The sequence below is a fragment of the Capsicum annuum genome, chromosome 10 (genome assembly GCF_002878395.1).
Source record: "Capsicum annuum cultivar UCD-10X-F1 chromosome 10, UCD10Xv1.1, whole genome shotgun sequence".
Lineage (NCBI taxonomy): Eukaryota > Viridiplantae > Streptophyta > Magnoliopsida > Solanales > Solanaceae > Capsicum > Capsicum annuum.
In genome coordinates, this window is record NC_061120.1 from 23,437,826 (window position 1) to 23,456,831 (window position 19,006).

Sequence of the window (19,006 nt, forward strand, 5' to 3'; positions counted from 1 at the left end):
AATTAGATTCAATATAATGTATTACAAATATATGCTAACAAAGATTATAGATTCAATATAACGTACTTCAAGTCAGCAAAGATGCCTGAGGCATAGAGATGGAGCACGATGATTCCTTTATATAAGAACAAGGGTGATATTCAGAGTTGCAACAACTACTGGGGTATCAAGTTATTGAGTCACACGATAAAGATTTGGGAGAAGGTGGTGGAACAGAGGTTGAGGAAGATTGTGTCTATTTTGGAGAATCAATTTGGTTTTATGCCTGGTCGCTCCACAACTGAGGTAATTCACCTTGTGCGGAGAATGGTAGAGCAGTACAGAGAGAGAAAGATGGATCTTCACATGGTGTTTATTGACTTAGAAAAGATGTATGATAAGGTTCCTAAGAAGATTCTTTGGAGATGCTTGGAGGCGAGGGGGGTCCTGGTGGCATACACCAGAGCGATTAAGGATATCGATGAGGGAGCAAAGACTTGGGTAAGGAAAGTGGGAGGAGGTTCTGAGCATTTCCCGGTCTTGACAGAGTTGTACCAGGGATCAACTCTTAGTCCGTTTTTATTCGCTTTGGTGATAGATGTGTTGAAGCAAAATATATAAGGCGGGTGTGTTTTGGTGTATGCTTTTCGCGGATGATATAGTTCTGATTGATGAGTTGCAACAAGGGGTTAATGATAAGCTCGAGGTTTGGAGACAAACCCTGGAGTCTAAAAGTTCCAGGTTGAGTAGGACCAAGATGGAGTACTTGGAGTGCAAGGTTAGTGACTCGAGGTAAGAGGGGGAAGTGGTACTGAAGTTAGATTTTCAGGCAGTTTGCAAGAAGGATATTTTTAAGTATCTTGGGTCTACGATTAAGGAAAATTGAGAGATAAATGAGGATGTCTCTCACCGTATTGGGGCAGGTTGGATGAAATGGAGGCTCGCTTCGGGAATTTTATGCGATAGGAAGGTGCCCCCTAAGCTGAAATGCAAGTTCTATAGAGTTGTAGTCCGGCCTGTTACGTTGTATGGAGCGGAGTGTTGGCCAGTTAAATTCTCATATCCAAAAGTTGAAGGTGGCGGAAATGAGGATGTTGCGTTGGATGTGTGGATTCATAAGGGCTGACAGGGTTAGGAATGAAATTATTCGAGAGAAGGTGGGAGTGGTGTCAGTGGAGGATAAAATGCGGAAAGTGAGGTTGAGATGGTTTGGTCATGTGATGAGGAGAGGCACGGGTGCCCCAATTCATAGGTGTGATAGGTTGGCCTTGGGAGATTTCAAACGGTGTAGGGGTAGGCCAAAGAAATACTGGAGAGAAGTGATTAACGTGACATGGAGCAGTTACAGCTGACTGAGGACATGACCCTAGATAGGAAGATATGGAGGAAAAGCATTAGGATAGAGGGATAAGGGTGTGGATGAGTCGTAGGCAGTATTTAGGTGGACTTTGGTGTCCTTTGTTTGGCAATGTACAAATTTTTTGTGGATGTCGTACCTATGTTATTTTATCGTGTTCTATGCTTTTGATGCTTTTGTATACTGCCTTTTATCTTGAGCAGGGGGTCTATCGAAAACAGTCTCTCTACTTCTTTAGAGGTAGTGGTATGGACTGCGTATACTCTACCCTCCCCAAACCCCACTCTGTGGGAATATACTGGGTTTGGGTTTGTTGTTGTTGTGTACAAATACATGCTAACATATTATTCACTTCAATTAACCCTTACTTATATAAATAATTATATTACTATATATTGGATATCTGTTGCAAACTTGAAGGTTTTATGCCTTGTACAAATACTATCATATAAACAAGTATGGAAAAAAAACGTGACACTAACTATTTACATGTGTTTATATGTATAAGTTCTAAAAATCCATAAACAAATGGAAAAGAAGAAATTATTTTCTGTCATTTGAAATTTGAAGTAAATTGATACTACTAAATATGAGACGATATACAACCTTTTCATAATCAAATATAATAGAATGCTGACACTATAAGAAAAGTGGCTTTTGACGAACGAAAAGTCGATAATAAAAGCCTTAATCCGCTAATAATCAATAATGATTGGGGAAAACATGGCGGTCACTGATCGTTAAAGCTTTTGTCGTTTAAAGTTTACAACTGAATTTGAATTCGGTAGTTGAATATTCTTTACCGACAACAAAATTTCCGATCGTTATACGTCATCTTAGCGACCAATCTTTCCTATCGTTAATTTGTTATTGTTAAAACTCTTGGGAGACAACAAGAAATTCCATCAATAACAATCAAATTTCCCTACGCTAATTATGCATATTTACCAACGTGAAATCGCGTAATTAAAGTCAAGAAGACCACATTTTTCTTTGTGAAATTTTAATAAATATAATTAATTACAAATATAATATATATTGTTAGATTATAAGGAACTAAAACATCACAGTACTAAGTTATATCCATCTAAATTGTAATATATTGTCTCTATCAACTTAAAAAAAAAAAAAAAATTAAATTGTAGCATACTTACAAATGAATATCCCTACACTATCACTAGCAAGGGAAAACAATGAATCATTGTGTATCAACTTGCTTCGTTCTTTCTTTAAGAACGCCTTCTTCATACTTCAAATTATTGATTTGTTAATAGAACAAATATTGAGGCTTTGAAGAAGTGTGAATGAAAAATGAATAGATGTATTCTTTGAAAAGACACTAAGAGAAATGATGCACTTTGAATAGACACCTCTTCACTTTAAATGGTTGTGACCTTTTTGATGTATTGTGACATTTTCAATAGATTGTGAGCTTTCCTATAAGTTGTGACTTTTCCGATAAGGCACAATAAGCACCTCTTCATACTACCTTTTCGTTGATTATAAATTCAGAAGACTAGCCTTATCAAAAGTGACAAGTGATGTTATGCAAATGGTGAGCTTCTTGATCCCTATTGATTTTACTGATGTACTACTTAGTATATGTAATGAATTGCAGAAAGGAAAGTGATTGATTCAAACTTGTCGTGGCTGCAAATCGTTGATTGGATTTATTCACGGCTTTTATATTTATTTCCGTGACGTGATACAGCACGTCACTGGAAGACAATATTGTGGTATCATTAAAAAGTAAATGAAGAGAACTTTTCCATCATATGTCTCGATTGTTGAGAATCAATAAACGAGGGAATATTATTATTCATGCTAATGATTATATTAGGAGTATAGAGAATTTCTCCTAGAAGGTGGAGATCAAATATATTGCCTTATATTGTTCCTCTTTTCCTCCACTAATGGAAGTGGCCAATTTTGGGGTCACTCAAGTAATTGGTCCTCTAGAGTCCTTTGACTATGAGGACATGGAATTATGGCAGACAGATAATGATATCCAATCCTATCGACATTCTAATAAAAAAATGAACTCCTTATGTAGTCATGAACCAGAGAATGACAAATAGTATGTTGGGTTTTATTTTATTTTCAATCATTTACTATTTAATGATCTCAAAGTATACTGTTCTTGTGTGTCATAAATTTATTAGTTGGAAGATAGTAGGATATGAATAGCTTTAGTGCGATTTCTTGGTGATATCAACGACTTCATCGATTCTCCATGAGAAGTGGAGGTTTGATGATTGCACAGAAAGAATGCGTCAACACTTCATCGTCCTAGTGAATTGAAGTTGAAAGTTCGTTCTTCAAGTTTGAGATTAAAGTCTATATGGCTCTATACTCATTTTGTACTCGATTGATCATATAAAACCTTCATCGAGTAATTCTGTTTGATTTATAATTTTGTACTCATTTTGATTTTTGTGTGTGTGAATGGTTGTCACAGTCCCACTGCGTTCGAAAATATTTTGAGAGAGTTTGAGCCTCTTAGAGGCTTTAAAACCCACTAGTTTGACTTTGGTCAACATTTGATATTTCGAGTGCTGGATGACGATTTGGACAGTACCATTAGATCTGAAATATCGAATTATAGTTAGTAGCGGCGTTGGTTCAAATTTGAAACATTTAGTTTACATTTTGATCCTCCATTTGGAAACTAGTTTAAATAAACTTTAGGGGTTCTGGGAGTTAATTTGTTGAAAACTATCTTTTTTCGAAAATTCAATGTTGCCATTGAGTCTGTGTAACACCCCAAAAATTTCAGCCAGGGCTAGAACCATGCTTCAAGTATAGTTAGGACTGAATATTGAGTTTTAATAGTATGAGAAGGAATTTGGTCATGTACCAAGGCCACAGGAAGCCCCCTAGCCCTTAACCAAGCCAAGCCCTTATGTAACGCCCCAAAATCGGGTCCCGATACGTCACACGGTGCTTAAGGTCATAATTGACCCCAAGCTAACCCTACTACTGGCATAACTCATAAGCAACTGAATAAAAATACAAATCCATACAAATCAGCAGAAATTAACTCTTTTCTGAATCTGATCGATACAAAAATCGAATTTTACAAGATTACAATTCTGCCTTTACAACCAAAATTGAAACAAAATACATCAACTTCTACTGACTGTCTATGATGCCTCTACTAGTATTGACTGTAGGTAGCCGGGTCATGACTCCCGACTACCCCAACTCAACAACACTATAAACTCTGCATAACTAACCTAAGCCCTTGAATCAAAAGGACTCATCACCTGCTGACTGGATACCACGAACTGACTGGATCTGAAGGTACAACTATACCTTGTACCTACATTCCGAGAAAATGTAGCCCACATACGAATATGTGGGTCAATACCATGGAAAAATACCGAGCATATAGGGGTGCAATGCATATAAAATAATATCTTAATATCATCACAGTTTATAAAATTATGCATGCTGATATAGATGACTCACTTAGCTCGAATTAAATCATCAAAATCATGGATGAATAATACATGTAAAGTAAAACAAGTGAGTCATTACAATACGTTCTCAATTCACTTTCATCTCAATTTCAAATCATCAAAACAATCAAATCTCATGTAAATTCTCATTAGAATATATTCCTTAAATCTTTTAAGAATAATGACTTTCTCAAACTCAACCTTTATACAAATATGTTTTCATCTCAGATAGAAGAGTACACACACACATTGGGAGATCCTATAACTGATATAAACCATGTGAGTTACATGGAGTCCAATGTACAACCCATGTTGGGGAAAGCCATCCTATCCTTGCCATTGGAGTAGGACTTCCAGTATCAATTCAAAAACACTAGTGATCACTATATAAATCAGCCTCAGGCTCACATCCTACGGGGGCATGTAGTTCTAGGGAAGTAAGGTCACTTTATACCTCCTACTCGGTGCTAAAGATTACTCCCGAACATAGCTCAGAAATTTAAATCAGCCTCAGGCTCACATTTAAGAAGATCCACAATAAACACTTCAACAATTTTCATCGGGAACCAATTTGCTACCCCTTTATCATAATCAATAAAAACATGGATTTCTTTCACAGTCAAGTTCAAAATAACTCATTCACGATCAAAAGGTCAAATCATTCAAAACATCTCAAATATTCAACATCAACATGCTTATAGCACACATTTTCTCAAGAACACAATTTCAAATGGGTTTCGCGACCCAAATATCAAAATCATGATAAATATCGTTCAAGATTCATGCTTTATATCACCACACATGTAAATTCATCTTTTAAAATCATAAACATCAAGATTTCATAATAATCATCATAAGATATGGGTTCATGCTTCAAATTCGTAAAAATCAAATAAAAATCATGCCTTTGTAAAGAAAATTACTTTTGGGCACAAGAACGAAAGAGAGTTCATGTTGAAAATCCCTACATACCTTGAATGATGAACTTTAGATGGATACTCATTTTTGAGATGTTAATAATGCCTTTGAATGACAGTTCTTGGAGTTCTTGAACTAGGAACTTGGAATCTTGAATAAATTTGCAGAATTAATGGTGAACTTTGGAGGTTCTTGAAGTTGGATGTAGGAGCTTAAGGTTTTCTTTTTGAGGAAATTTGATGAAATATAACATAAAATGCTTCTAATAGGCTTTAATATAGGGTTTGGACGGATTTTGGGTGAGGGGGAATGACCAAAACGCCCCTAAAAATCAAATAATTTTCAAATCTGTCCTTTGGTGGACTGTTTTGATAGTCTGAAGTAGATCAACCATAACGTTTTACTTCAATATCCAAATTGGATGAAACTAATTTCATTAGAAAGAGGACTCTCATATATTTCCGTTGATATATAGTATCTCACTCAGATCATTGTGTACGAGGAGTTATGATCGTTTGAAGTTGACCAAAAAATTCACTTTTGATAGGATGAAGTAGATCGACCATAACTTTTTGCTCCGATAGAAAAATTGGATGAAACCAATTTCATTGGAAAGAGGACACGCAGAGCTTTCTGTTGATATATAGTAGATCACCCAGATCATTATGTACAAGGATTTATGATCGTTCAAAGTTGGAACAAAAATACACCAGGCGTCAGTATTTTTTTTCTGCACGTTTTATTGTTCACAGTTCGATCGGAATGGTCGTAGTTCAATCGGAATGGTCGTAACTCATCACTCGAGTGTCTATTTTCGATGATCTAATATCGTTGGAAAGATTATTTGATACTCTACGCAATGGTAGGTCAAAGTCTTAGAAATAATACACAAAAAATTTATGGATCGCTAAAAAGTGTAGAACTCGATACGTTTCTCGCAAAATCTTTACGAAGAAAAATTTTCCGGGGTATTACACCTTATTACAAGTCGATTCCTTAAGAAATGATCAGATTCAAACAAGCATAACTTCCACATTCTGATGCATTTCTGATCTATAGACCCATAAATGAAAAGTATTTAAATTATCTTTCCAATGCATCTAGTTTTGCCTCAATCCAATATCAGGGTGAAAAGTTTTTTGCTTTGTAGTGAGATATCATGAGTCAAACCATAACTGTGGTTACATTGTAAGACTGTACAATGGTCTTATTTGATCAAGACAAATAAAACATCTGAAAGTTGAAAAATATATCTTCCAACCATGGGAGGAAACCACGATCGTGCTTTGAAACCACGATCCTAGGCACGATCGTGAGTCTTACAAATGATCCTGATAGAACATTCAAACCTACAAACCAAGGTACGACTATGGTAAATCCCATAATTGTAATAAGGCTCATCTGATCATGTTCTGAGAGCTTTCATCCAACTCCCAACCATGAGTATAATCCACGACCATAGGTTGATCGTGGAAAGGTCCTATATGTCCCTCCCAACAGTTTCCAGTAACGTATTTTAAAGGGACATATCAGTCTTTTTTCATTTTTTAACATCATAACTACGTTGTTTAGGTTATCTCAAGGATGATTATTAGGGTTAATATTACCCTAAGCTCTCATTACTCAAAAAAAAAATCTGACACTTAGTTCCAAACAAAGAAAAGAGGAGATTTCCTTCACCAAGGCAGAGCTAGGGTTCATTTTCTTCAAGCATCTAAATCTAAAGAATTCTTTAATTTTTCAATCTCTAGGTATGTCAGATTTCATCAATGGGTCCTCTTTCACCAATTGAGTCCCAAAGTTAATTCTATTCTCTAGTTTGATTCCCTCTTCACAATTTAAGGTTTATGAATATGGCACATTCCTTGATATCTCAACCGCTTGGTGTCATTGAGCTATAATCTCCATTTTATCATAAATTTCAGTATTATTACATGACTGTGATAAAAATACATAATTATATTGTGAAACCAATGATAGTTAGACGTGAGTTATTAAATTCTTTAAATTCATTCAGTTTACAATTGGCATAAATTCTTTAGAGATGGTGGGTTATGAATAGCCTATGACCTGGATTTCATGCATATATTTTTGGGGTACTATATCTCCTATTTTACATTCTTTGAATGCTTCTAGATAATGTATTTATTTTCAGTCTTTAGATTTTTATTAGCACTAAGCATTGTAGTTATTAGTGTCATTCAGTTGGGAGTAGTACTTAGCACCGAGCAGACTAAGGGATGAAGTCTCATATGCTAGTTAGGTTGAGACCTTTAGTACCAGTCCCTAAGTCCTAAAAATACAGCGCCTTCATAGGTTTTAAAGGGTCACTTGTCAGACCAGGATTGACACCTTAGTTTTTTTGAACATTAGTTTAGTAGATACACGTCAGTCAGTGTTCGTATGTTTGGCACTATACTGAACACCCTTCTAGCTCCAGTTACAAGTTGGACCCTTGTTAGCTCAAATTAGCGTATGTAGGTTATTAGTATCTCCCACATTCCACAGTTTACAGTTTAGATTTAGATTTCTTACATAACCTTGTATTCATTTATCCAGTTTACAATACATCATACGTTAATTACTTGGTCTTGCATTAGTTTATCATGTTGTATGTATCATGTAAAGTACTGATTACATACTTTCTTTTGTGCTATATTGTCTCACAATATAAGTTCTAACACTCAGAATTTGGATTGCACCTATTACAACCTTCTAACGCTTCAGCTGCAGTACTTACTGAGTCCTCATCATTCGAGGGCTAATATCATCATTTCATTTTGTATTTGCCATTCTCAATTTTCAGAATGCGACAGTTAGCTTGGGGCTTTTCCAAGAAACTCGTATTAGTAGAGGCTTTCAGACTTACAATTAGATATTCAACTTGTGGTCTTAGATGTTGTTATTGTTGATTGGTTTTCTTTTGAATATTTTTTCACTCTTCAGTTCTGCTTCTGCACAAGTACTTTTATTAATAATTTTTGATACTCTTAGTGGTTTTTCAGGCCATGGATTAGCTTGAGGTCACTTGTGACTCTAAGCACCGTGTTACGACTAGGGTATAGTCTTGGGTGATAATAGTCTGAAACATCTAAAGTAGCCTATTATCATAGTTCGTTTGCATTCACAAAATTTCAAATGAATCCCGAGGGATCGATTTGCAAATTTACAAATTAGAAAAGTTGTTGATGCAGCTGGATCTAGTGTAGCCGCTTAAGCGACCAAGGGATCACTTAAGAGATAGCTGATTTAGCATTCAACAATCACGTTAGCGACATCGACTTTAGCAGATCTGGAACGCTTAAGCGAAGGTCATTCATACATGGCTTGGCCGCTTTATTGACCCCCCCTCCAAGTCACTTAAGCAGTGGTCTGTTAAGTGGTCAATTAGCTATTTAAGCAGCCATCGTCGTATATTATGCATTTTTCACCATTTTTGGACCTTTGAGCTTCAGACTAGGATGATTTTGGGGGTTTTCATCACCATTTGTTCTTGGGTAAGCTCCAAAACCTTAATTTCATTACTTTGGATTGTTTATATCATCGAAACGCTCTTTAATATTGATTTCAAAATGAGATTTTGAGGATTTTGCTTGTAGAGCTTAAAATTGGATTTTCTTTAATTTAGACCTCGTTTTAAACTCATTTTCACATGGGTTTTCAACTTTAAACTCCTATAAACTTGGGAAACGTATTTCTAAAATAAAAGTTTGATTTTACCCCTTTTATTTTTGAGCTATTTGAACCCTTCTTAAACATAGTAGATATGGATATTCGTTAGTCTTTTTTAATTGTATGTCACAGTCAAATTTCTCAAGTTATAAAGGCATGTACCATAATCCAATGGTAGGTAAGAAAACCCATAGTCCAGAACTGCTAGTAATAGACTAATAGGAAAAACAAAAGTCAAGATTAATAATATGAGAAGAAGATAAGAAGGAAGTAAATATATCCTCAAAAGACAACCCATAGTCTAGAACTACTAGTAACAGACTAATAGGAAAAGAGAAAGTCAAGATTAATAATATGAGAAGAAGATAAGAAGGAAGTAAATATATCCCCTAAATCTGGTGATGTCAGTGCAAGAGCTTCTAATGCAACATAAGTATAGAGTGAAATACAAAATAAATATATAAGCAACTATATTTGAAATGCAAAAATAGAGATTAATCTAATAATAAGAGGAGAGCAACACACTCCAAACATCAGGAGCTCACCCCAAATCTCTAATCTATGGATAGTCTGCATGATGCACACATCAATAACGAGAACTTGTACTATGATCTACAGGTTGCATAAGTGTTGTATGCGCACCAAACACGCGATATTCGTTAGACATCAGTCGACTAAGCTCCAAAAATAATACAAATATAAATTACTTGTAAAGAGGAAATCTAAACTACATAAAACTACTCAAGCAATGAAACAAAATAATGCTAATCGAAAAACAATGGTAAACTATCAAGTACTACCAATAAACAAGGGTGAGACGCGGCTTCATAAGTAGCCTGTCAATATACAATAGTATAGTGAAGGAAGGAATATACAATGTACAATAGAAATACAAAGGAAGATATATGCAAGAGATATATAGTAGTGAGACGAAGAAGGAATATATATATAAATATAACAATAATGATTATAAAAGGAACCGATCGTATATCACAAGAATAGCTAAACCGAAAAGTTATAACCTAGATAAGTTGGCCTAAACGCCTAAATCTTGTAAAGATTACGGTGTCAAGAGAGGACTCACTATAGAATAAGCAGGACCTCTAACCAAGTGAATAATCATAAAGTAACCTATAAATACTAAATTTTATCCTAAAAGGAATAAAGGATCAGTAATCTACCATCAACCTCAAGAACTAGTTCATAACTAGCCTTCCACGAATTATACAATAATACCTGGACAATGATAATCTAACCGACTAGTTTGAACAAATTATAACCTAACCGGGCCCTCATAAGCCTAGAAGGTACATTCAAACACTCACAAATAGCAACCATAACCTGTAACTATACAGCCTTCATAAGTCTTAATAGATACAGGCGCCAAACAATTGTACAGGTTATAGGTGATGCAAATGAATAAATGCAAGTCACTAAGAGAGCCAGGTGATGCAAGATGATTCTGGTACCATATCCAACACTAGTGCCGTAACATACCAAGTGTGTACACCTCCTCTATCTCAGTAGCTCGAAAAGGCAGAACCTACGATGACCTTTTTTCTCTGGTATCATGACTAATTGGATGTAAGGGCTCATAGGGTACTCAAAATATCTATATACATTGTCTGGTCCCAAACCAAAACTTCAAGTAACTATCATATTCAACCTACTCCATCTAGTATCGGAGAAATATATAAAGTATAGTAAGAAATGTCACTCTTAAACCAGAACTGAAAAAGTGTATATCTATAAATCCATTAACCAAGATCAAATACGACACTAAAACAATATAGTAATGTAGAAAGGGTGAAAGGCTCCCTCGACTGAAGTGAATAAATAGTGGTAAAAGAGAGTGGATCGATAGTGGACTGGAATCAACTTTGATCTAATTCCCAAGGTAATATGTTTAGTTTAAAATATCATAATTCCATAATAAGGGTGGTACGACTTTGATTTTCAAACAATTAATTTTTAAGGTAAGGAAAATGGGAGTAAATTCTTTTTTAAAAAACAATAGTAAAACCAAGATTTTAGCTGAAATTGTACCACTAAATAAGTATAAATGCACCTAAATGATGCATGTTATCACCAGTACCCAAACAATACAACTATAAGAATCTACGCATCCATAATTATACCACGCCCTCTCTAAGAATAAAGTCCTAACCCTGCGCCCAACTGGTATTGTAACCACAACCTCAAGCCCAACAATATATAATTAATATGATAGTAGCACCATAACTCGGGAAAATTATGGTGAATACAAGCATGATGCCACTAAAAGGATCTAATAAAGGGAATATTATCTAATTTACTAAGTAATATGGCAAGCCTTATACTAAGGATCCTTAGTGTCAAACTATGGTTATACAAGTCTATGATCAAGGATAATAGGGTCCTAAAACCATTACAGATATTCTATGCTTAGGTTTGGGTCATATTTCTATCTAAGTCCCCTAAATAGGTCACATGCAAATACAACTTGATATAAACATTCCCTGTAATCTCTACCTAGCATGCAATCTACAAAATACATAATCTCATAAAAAAAATAGATCGAAACCTACCTCAAAGTTAAACCACAATCTCAAACCATCCACAAATCGCTCGTCTTTGTCCCATGATCTTGAAAATGATGTCACAATATCAAAGTCATAATCTACACGTTAATATGAGTAAAATAATATTCATATTTCTATGTAATACTCCAGGTCAAAAATCAGATTTAAAATGAGCCCGTGGGAGCTATGCATACAATCTCAAAATTGGACCCTATAATACGTCCCTCGTGACTCATGAACTTGTATCAAAATTTAAGAACAATTAGAGCTCAATAGCTTAGTCAAATCAGCCCAAAACTTAGAGAATTCAAGAATAAAAAATGAAGAAATTAGGAGAGATGAAGCTCAGAAATTATGAGACTTGAACGAGATAAAGGTAGCTTTGACATCCCCGCAATATCCCTAGCCTTAAATTGATGTTTCCTTACTGTTTTGGTGCTCAAGTGGTGTTTAAGAAGGTTGGAAAATGGAAAAAATGGTTAGGGGTAGAGGGGAAACAAGCCTAAAAAGGTTGATTTTGGTCGCTTAGGCACCAAAAGCATTGCCCAAGCGACCCACATCCTTTTCAGCCTTGCCATTGCTTAGGCACCACTCTTGGTCACCAAAGCGGCCTCAACTAGGGACCTAAAAGGTCAATGGGTAAATAGCACCAAAAAATCAATAATTCCCAATTTTCATTTGGGTGCTCGGGGCTCATATGGAGTCTACTGGATGCAAACTAATAATACTACCTCATCGATAATGTCATTCAAACTCAATAAAATAAAAAAAATCCCAACAGAGATTGTTTTAGCAAAATATGGGCCAAAAACTCAATGTGCCGATTTGACAAACTTTCGACCAATCGCTCAAAATGAGTCTGGAACCCTTGGGACCCAGACCAAGGGTCCCCCAGCCTAAAATCAATATTTTGGAGTTGATAGAGTTGTCGAAATTTTCATAAAATTTTGTCTTCTAGGAGTTTTTATCCAAGACCAATGTTTTGATAGTAAAAACTCCAATATATAAAAATAATCATAAAATCCCAACGATCTGCCCAAAAATTAAACCAAGAATTTGACAAGCCATAAATAACCTATAGCCACTATAGAAAGGCTTAAAATATCAAAATGTGTGGAAATTGAAAAAATAACCTAGAGGGCCATTACAACATAGATGTTATCTTTGTATAGTTAAGTTGGTTATGAGATTGTTCTGAAGGGGAACGCTCTCTGTTGAAAGTCTTTAGGCTTTGATTTCGATGCTTCATGAGGTGATAACACTCAAATTATATTACAAAATTATAAGCAATTGTTTTCAATATATTTTTATCCAACAAGAGTCGGGGTGGTATCCACAGGGAATAAGAATTATAGTTCACTCTCAAGTATCATAAGTGACTAAAATTAGCTAGCACTGTGAAAGTTAAACATTAAAGTAAAAATAAGGGATGATCGTTTGCTGAAACAATTGTTTTATGTTGAAAGTTTCAAAGTTTGTTTGTCAAAATTGCTTGCTATAAGGTTGTAATCAAAAGATTTAAAAACTTGGGGTTATGCTTTCTTAAGAATTAGTATATGCATGGGCATGCGAGAATATACCTAAGATTTACTTATACGTCATGATTAGGTTTGGTTTTAGGTATTGTAATAATCTTTCAATCTACACCAAATTTCACGTTGGTTCCTTTTGAAACCCCATGTTTCTACACTCTTAAACAACCAAAAGCCTCAAAATGAGTAATCTAGTTCTAGCATCATCTTTTAAATATGAGTGTAGCTCAAGTTTTGTTAACTAAACCTTATCACGAGTGCATTCTTTTTCCAGTACCACATAAGTTTCATAAATAGACCAAGTTTGCAACCTCAATCTATGAGTTAAAACATAGAGATTTAGTTAAAATCATAACCTACAAGTAATACAAAAGTAAATAACCACTACCCAGGCAACAATCAACAATTAACCATGTATAACCCCAAGCTTGGAAGATTAGTTACTCATAATATATGGACAAGAAATTATATCAAATTCTTCATCAATTTCCACCAAGGAATTCAAATGATTACAAGAAAAATCCAAAGTAAATCCCAAAATTGGGATTTTATTACAAGCTACTAAAAATTAACCCAAGATAGGGCTTCCAAAGGCCAAGACTTAAACAACATTAGAAAAAATGGGCCATATAATTATAGAATACCACTGCTTGGCAATTCGACTAAGAGAGTCCATCACCAAATGGGTTGGTGATGCACCAAATTATATGTGGCTCGCCGATTTATGAACATGACAAGTTCCATGGGTTTGCTTCTATTCCTTTTTGTGATTTGGGGCTTTGTTCATCAATTGATTCTGTGATACACCAACATGTTCATTGCGTTGCCATTTTGGTTCTCTTTTTTCTTGGCCCTTTTCTATTAGAAATGAAAATGGAGGCACCTATTCGGCAATCCACCGATCACTTCAGCGATGCACCAAAGTATCTTTTTTTTTGCTTTTGTGCAATTTTTTCTTCAATATTCCATCATTTTGTATTTTTTGGCTTTTTTTTCCTATTTTGATCACTTCTAGGCCGTCACCTTGAAATTAAACCAAATCAACATTAAATAAGCTTTATTTTAGAATTGAGGACATATTTTCTCCCTAATTTAAGGGCAAAGGGGTCAAAATTTACTAACTCATCAACACCCCCAACTTAAACCTTTACTCGTCCCCGAGTAAATCAATGCACACAACAAAACTACCAGTTCCTTCAAATAGTACACTTTGGGAGCTTCGACACACACTTCTTTTGTGAAAATACTTTTCCCTTGTGATTTTGAAAACCAAGTCTCATGTTTCACCTATTAAGCTCTTAATTTGTTAACATCAAGCATCAAATGTTGGATAAATATTGTCAAGCCAAAAATATGCTCATAGACTTCAATCGAGATTGAAGAATACTCCTATATGACAATTAAACACTGTCACACAAAGAAGTCCTTTTCCTCAAAACACTGTTATCAACAAATCTCAGGACTAGCATGAATCACTCACACTCCAAAAGAAGACCATGGACACAGGCACCACACCATAGGCTTGCCCATAAGCTCCACTTCACCACATTAAAGCATGCTACTTTGAAAAGCACCTAGGTCTTAGTTTGACTTGTAGCATGGGAAATAGGTAAGGTAGGGAAGATTAAGGCTATAGTGACTCTACCACAACAAAGCATCTAGAGAGACCTTAATCAAATTTTTTTTCCAAGGTTCGCTCTTTACAAAACTACTAGGATCAATATTTCAAAGTCATTCAAACTATCTTCCTCTTTCTATCATTTCAAAATTTGAAAAACTACACATATTTACTAAGTGAACGATGTTATCACTCTTTTTTGATAGTTTTCGACCATTTTCTCATTTTTTTTTCATTTTTTACATCTCAACCAAGGATACAGGGATAATTGAAAGAGGATGTTAGTGGTCTCCACATTCATGAACTACCAAGAACGTGCTAAATATAAGAAATTTTATATACCCAACTAAAGCTTTTAGCCTAAGTTTGTTTTTAACCTGACCTAGATAATTTGAGAAGGTTTGGTTCAAAAGAGGGACTTGAGAGAAAATAATTTAGGCCTGTAACAAGGTTATTCAAGAAAAAGCATTTCAAGGCTCAATAGGAGATAAAATTGGTCACTCTACTCACCAAGGAATGGATTAATATTTAGCAAAAAGAGTTGTTCTCTCTCGATTAATGATCTAAGATCATATCTCCAATATCGTACATGCTTTCCTTTCAAAGTGGAGCAACCAGACAAGTTTTAGGTGGACCCGATGTAGAAAACCAAATTAAATCCTTTCCCGCACATGACACTTAATCACATACTCAAGGTACTCTTCCTTAATTTTTGTACCGCATTCATAACATATACCAAGGAAGGTTTTCAAGTAGCCAAAATGAGATAAGAGTTTACACAAAACTGAGAGCTTAACTAGAGCAATAGAAAATTTTTAAAGCTAGGAATATTTTTTAAAAATTAGACATATATCAAAATGGGTAGTAAATTTAAGAATCACACATATGAAGTATTTACCCAAGTGTACCATTTGAGTCAAAGTTTTCTACTTCTAGTACACTTTCCTTATTAAGAATGCATGCTAAAATAATTTTTATTTGTAATGAAACTACAACTACTAAGCAGAAAATCAAAATAAGATTTAACATAAAGAAATAAAAACAACATACATCACAACTCAAATGTAATGCACTTTAAATCTGGATATTCTGAATAATGTCCTTTACGATAAGATCAATTTCGATGGTCTTACTTATCCAAAATCATTTCATAAAATTTTAAGGGTTCCTTATTATCTTAGCTAACTAGAAATTAAATCAAACACCACCAAATGTGTCCAATTATTCCTAGATTATCTTATGCCATACCTAACTTCGATTTCGCTCAAAACTTGCCTATCCTGAAATTTATACCTTTAAATTTAGGTAGTATTTTAACATGAGATTTTCAGCAAAAGGTTTATACATAATGACAAAAATGACTGTTACACTATATCAAATAGATTAGTCATCTGTTGCAACATAATATTAATGTGTTGCAACATATAAATTTATTATTATATATAATTATTCAACTTATTACACTTTCGTTATTAACCCTAACAAGATTAGCCACTTAACATAATTTTTTTGTTTGTGATTTAGCTTTTTAGTTAACTTTCTTGAAGTTGATTCACTTTTCTTTATTTTGGATGCCAGTTTATCTACAAAAAAAATGATTATAATTGATTTGTGCATCATTAATAAGGATAATGATGAATTTAATAAATACAATACAGTAAAATAATATTTCCAATTAGTGAGTGATCTGTTGCAACAGATGAGTCATCTGTTGCAACAAATGTGTCATCTATTGGAAGAAATCAAAATAGTACTGAAATTATTTTTATTTCTTCTAATAAATGACTTATCTATAGCAACAAGTCACTCAATTCTTGGAAGAAATCAAAACAAGAGAGATACTATAATTTTTTGCAATAGATAGGTAGTATGTTGTCACGACCCGAGGCTACCCCCTAGTCGTAACACGGTGCTTAGAACTACAAATGATCCTAAGATAATTGTGTACTGGCATGATACTTGAGTAACTGAATTAAATTAATTAGATAAACTAAATTTATTGAACAGAAGCATAATCGTAAGAAATTCCAAACATATATGATACTAAAAGGTTTACAACACGATAAATCTAAAGAAAGAACTTGAATTACATGTAACAACTCTGACTGACTATCTATGAAGCCTCTACTATACAGACTATAGATAGCTGGGACATTTCTCTAAGCACCACTTATCACAACCTGAGGCTACCCCCTAGTTGCGATAATGGTGCTTACGGTCACTAGTGACTACAAGCTAACCCATGAGCTAGTACCTGCTGTGAGCACTGAACAAAAGAGTAATAAAAACCACATATATGGAAGATAATCTGATAATGTATTGTAAATCTAGAATACTGAAATACATAATAATGACATGTCCGAAAACAACTGATAAAAACTGAAAGTAACTGACTGACTGTCTCACTGATTGTCTGAAAGACTCTAAACTAATTGAGGGGTTGATGGGACAAGTCCCTAACTAACTCTGACTGAATGAATGAAAGAAAATACTAAAATAATTGAGATAACTAAATTATGTCCTCGATAGATGAGGACTCACCACTTCTATTGATGAGGAATACTGAGTTGTCTATAAGCAGTTGGGAAACTGTGCCTCCGAACCTATGTTATAAGACAACATAGCACAAAGAAAAGTCTGCTAAAATGCATGGGGTAACTAAGCATAAATGAATGACATGTAATATTTCAAAATGCAATACAAAGTTTAAACATGTTTCTAAAATAATCTATAAACTGAATAACTAAAATCTGTATAATTGAATAACTGAGATTTTGTACACTTGGTCAAGAAAACCTGAACTGAAATATATTGAATACTATACTGAGACTGTGGGAGGTTTCATCTAACTGACATGCCCCAATCTAAGCTAATCGGGGTCCAACCTGTGACCCCAGATAGAAGGGTGTCAATACCGTTCCACGAGTACTAACACTGGCTGTGTGGATCCACTAAACTAGTGTCTCAAAAGACCAGGGTGCCAACCCTAATATGATGGGTGACCCCTGAGAAGAAGTCAAGCCTAACTAATGGGTGACCCCTCATATCCTATGGTGGCTATGTAGTTCTAGAATGTAAGGAATACTACTAATGACTCTGCCTAGGCTGGCGAGGGAGCTTCCATCCCTACATTCACTCGATGCTACATCCTACTCCCAACTGAACTGACACTGTTACTGAAATGAACTGGGTTAAATATAACTAAACATACAACTGAAATTGCTCATCCTAGTTTGATCATAACAACAGACTGAATGATAAGACTCATGGTTTAACTAAAATTATTTCTGAGATGCTAAAATTATGTAAAAACAATTAGGTATCGGGTGTTCATAACCCGCTAGCACTGAACGATCATAAAATACGATATTGAAACTTAAAATACTGTAATATGTATACATGGTTCAAAGACCTAAAACATGGGCATTTCATCAAACATGTGAAAAATCTTAAGCTTGAACATGGGAATGCCTTAATTGCTAAATTCATAATTTGGGATTTATCCCAAAATCAATTAATCATGACATGGAAATTTCAACATTTAAAACATGATGTGACTCATTCCACTTAAAAACACTTGTAACCATAACTTGTAATTGAATTGACAAGAGATTCAAGGGTTTATTTTACCTTGAACATATATAAACTCATAATTTAAAACAACAAAGGGTTTGTAGGCTCCATGGGTGAAAGGGATCCATGGATGAACATCCCACATACCTTATCAACTGAATTCTTGAAGCTTTCTTAGATTAGAAGCTTGAACTCTTGCTTTACTTGAGATTGAAGCTTAAATTGTTCTTAGGGAAGAAAAAGGGTTTCTTGAGAGAAAATTTGGGTAAAAGAGGTAAATAATGCCCTTTTGGAGACCCAAATTTATGTTATGAACGAAATAGGGTGAGGAAAAT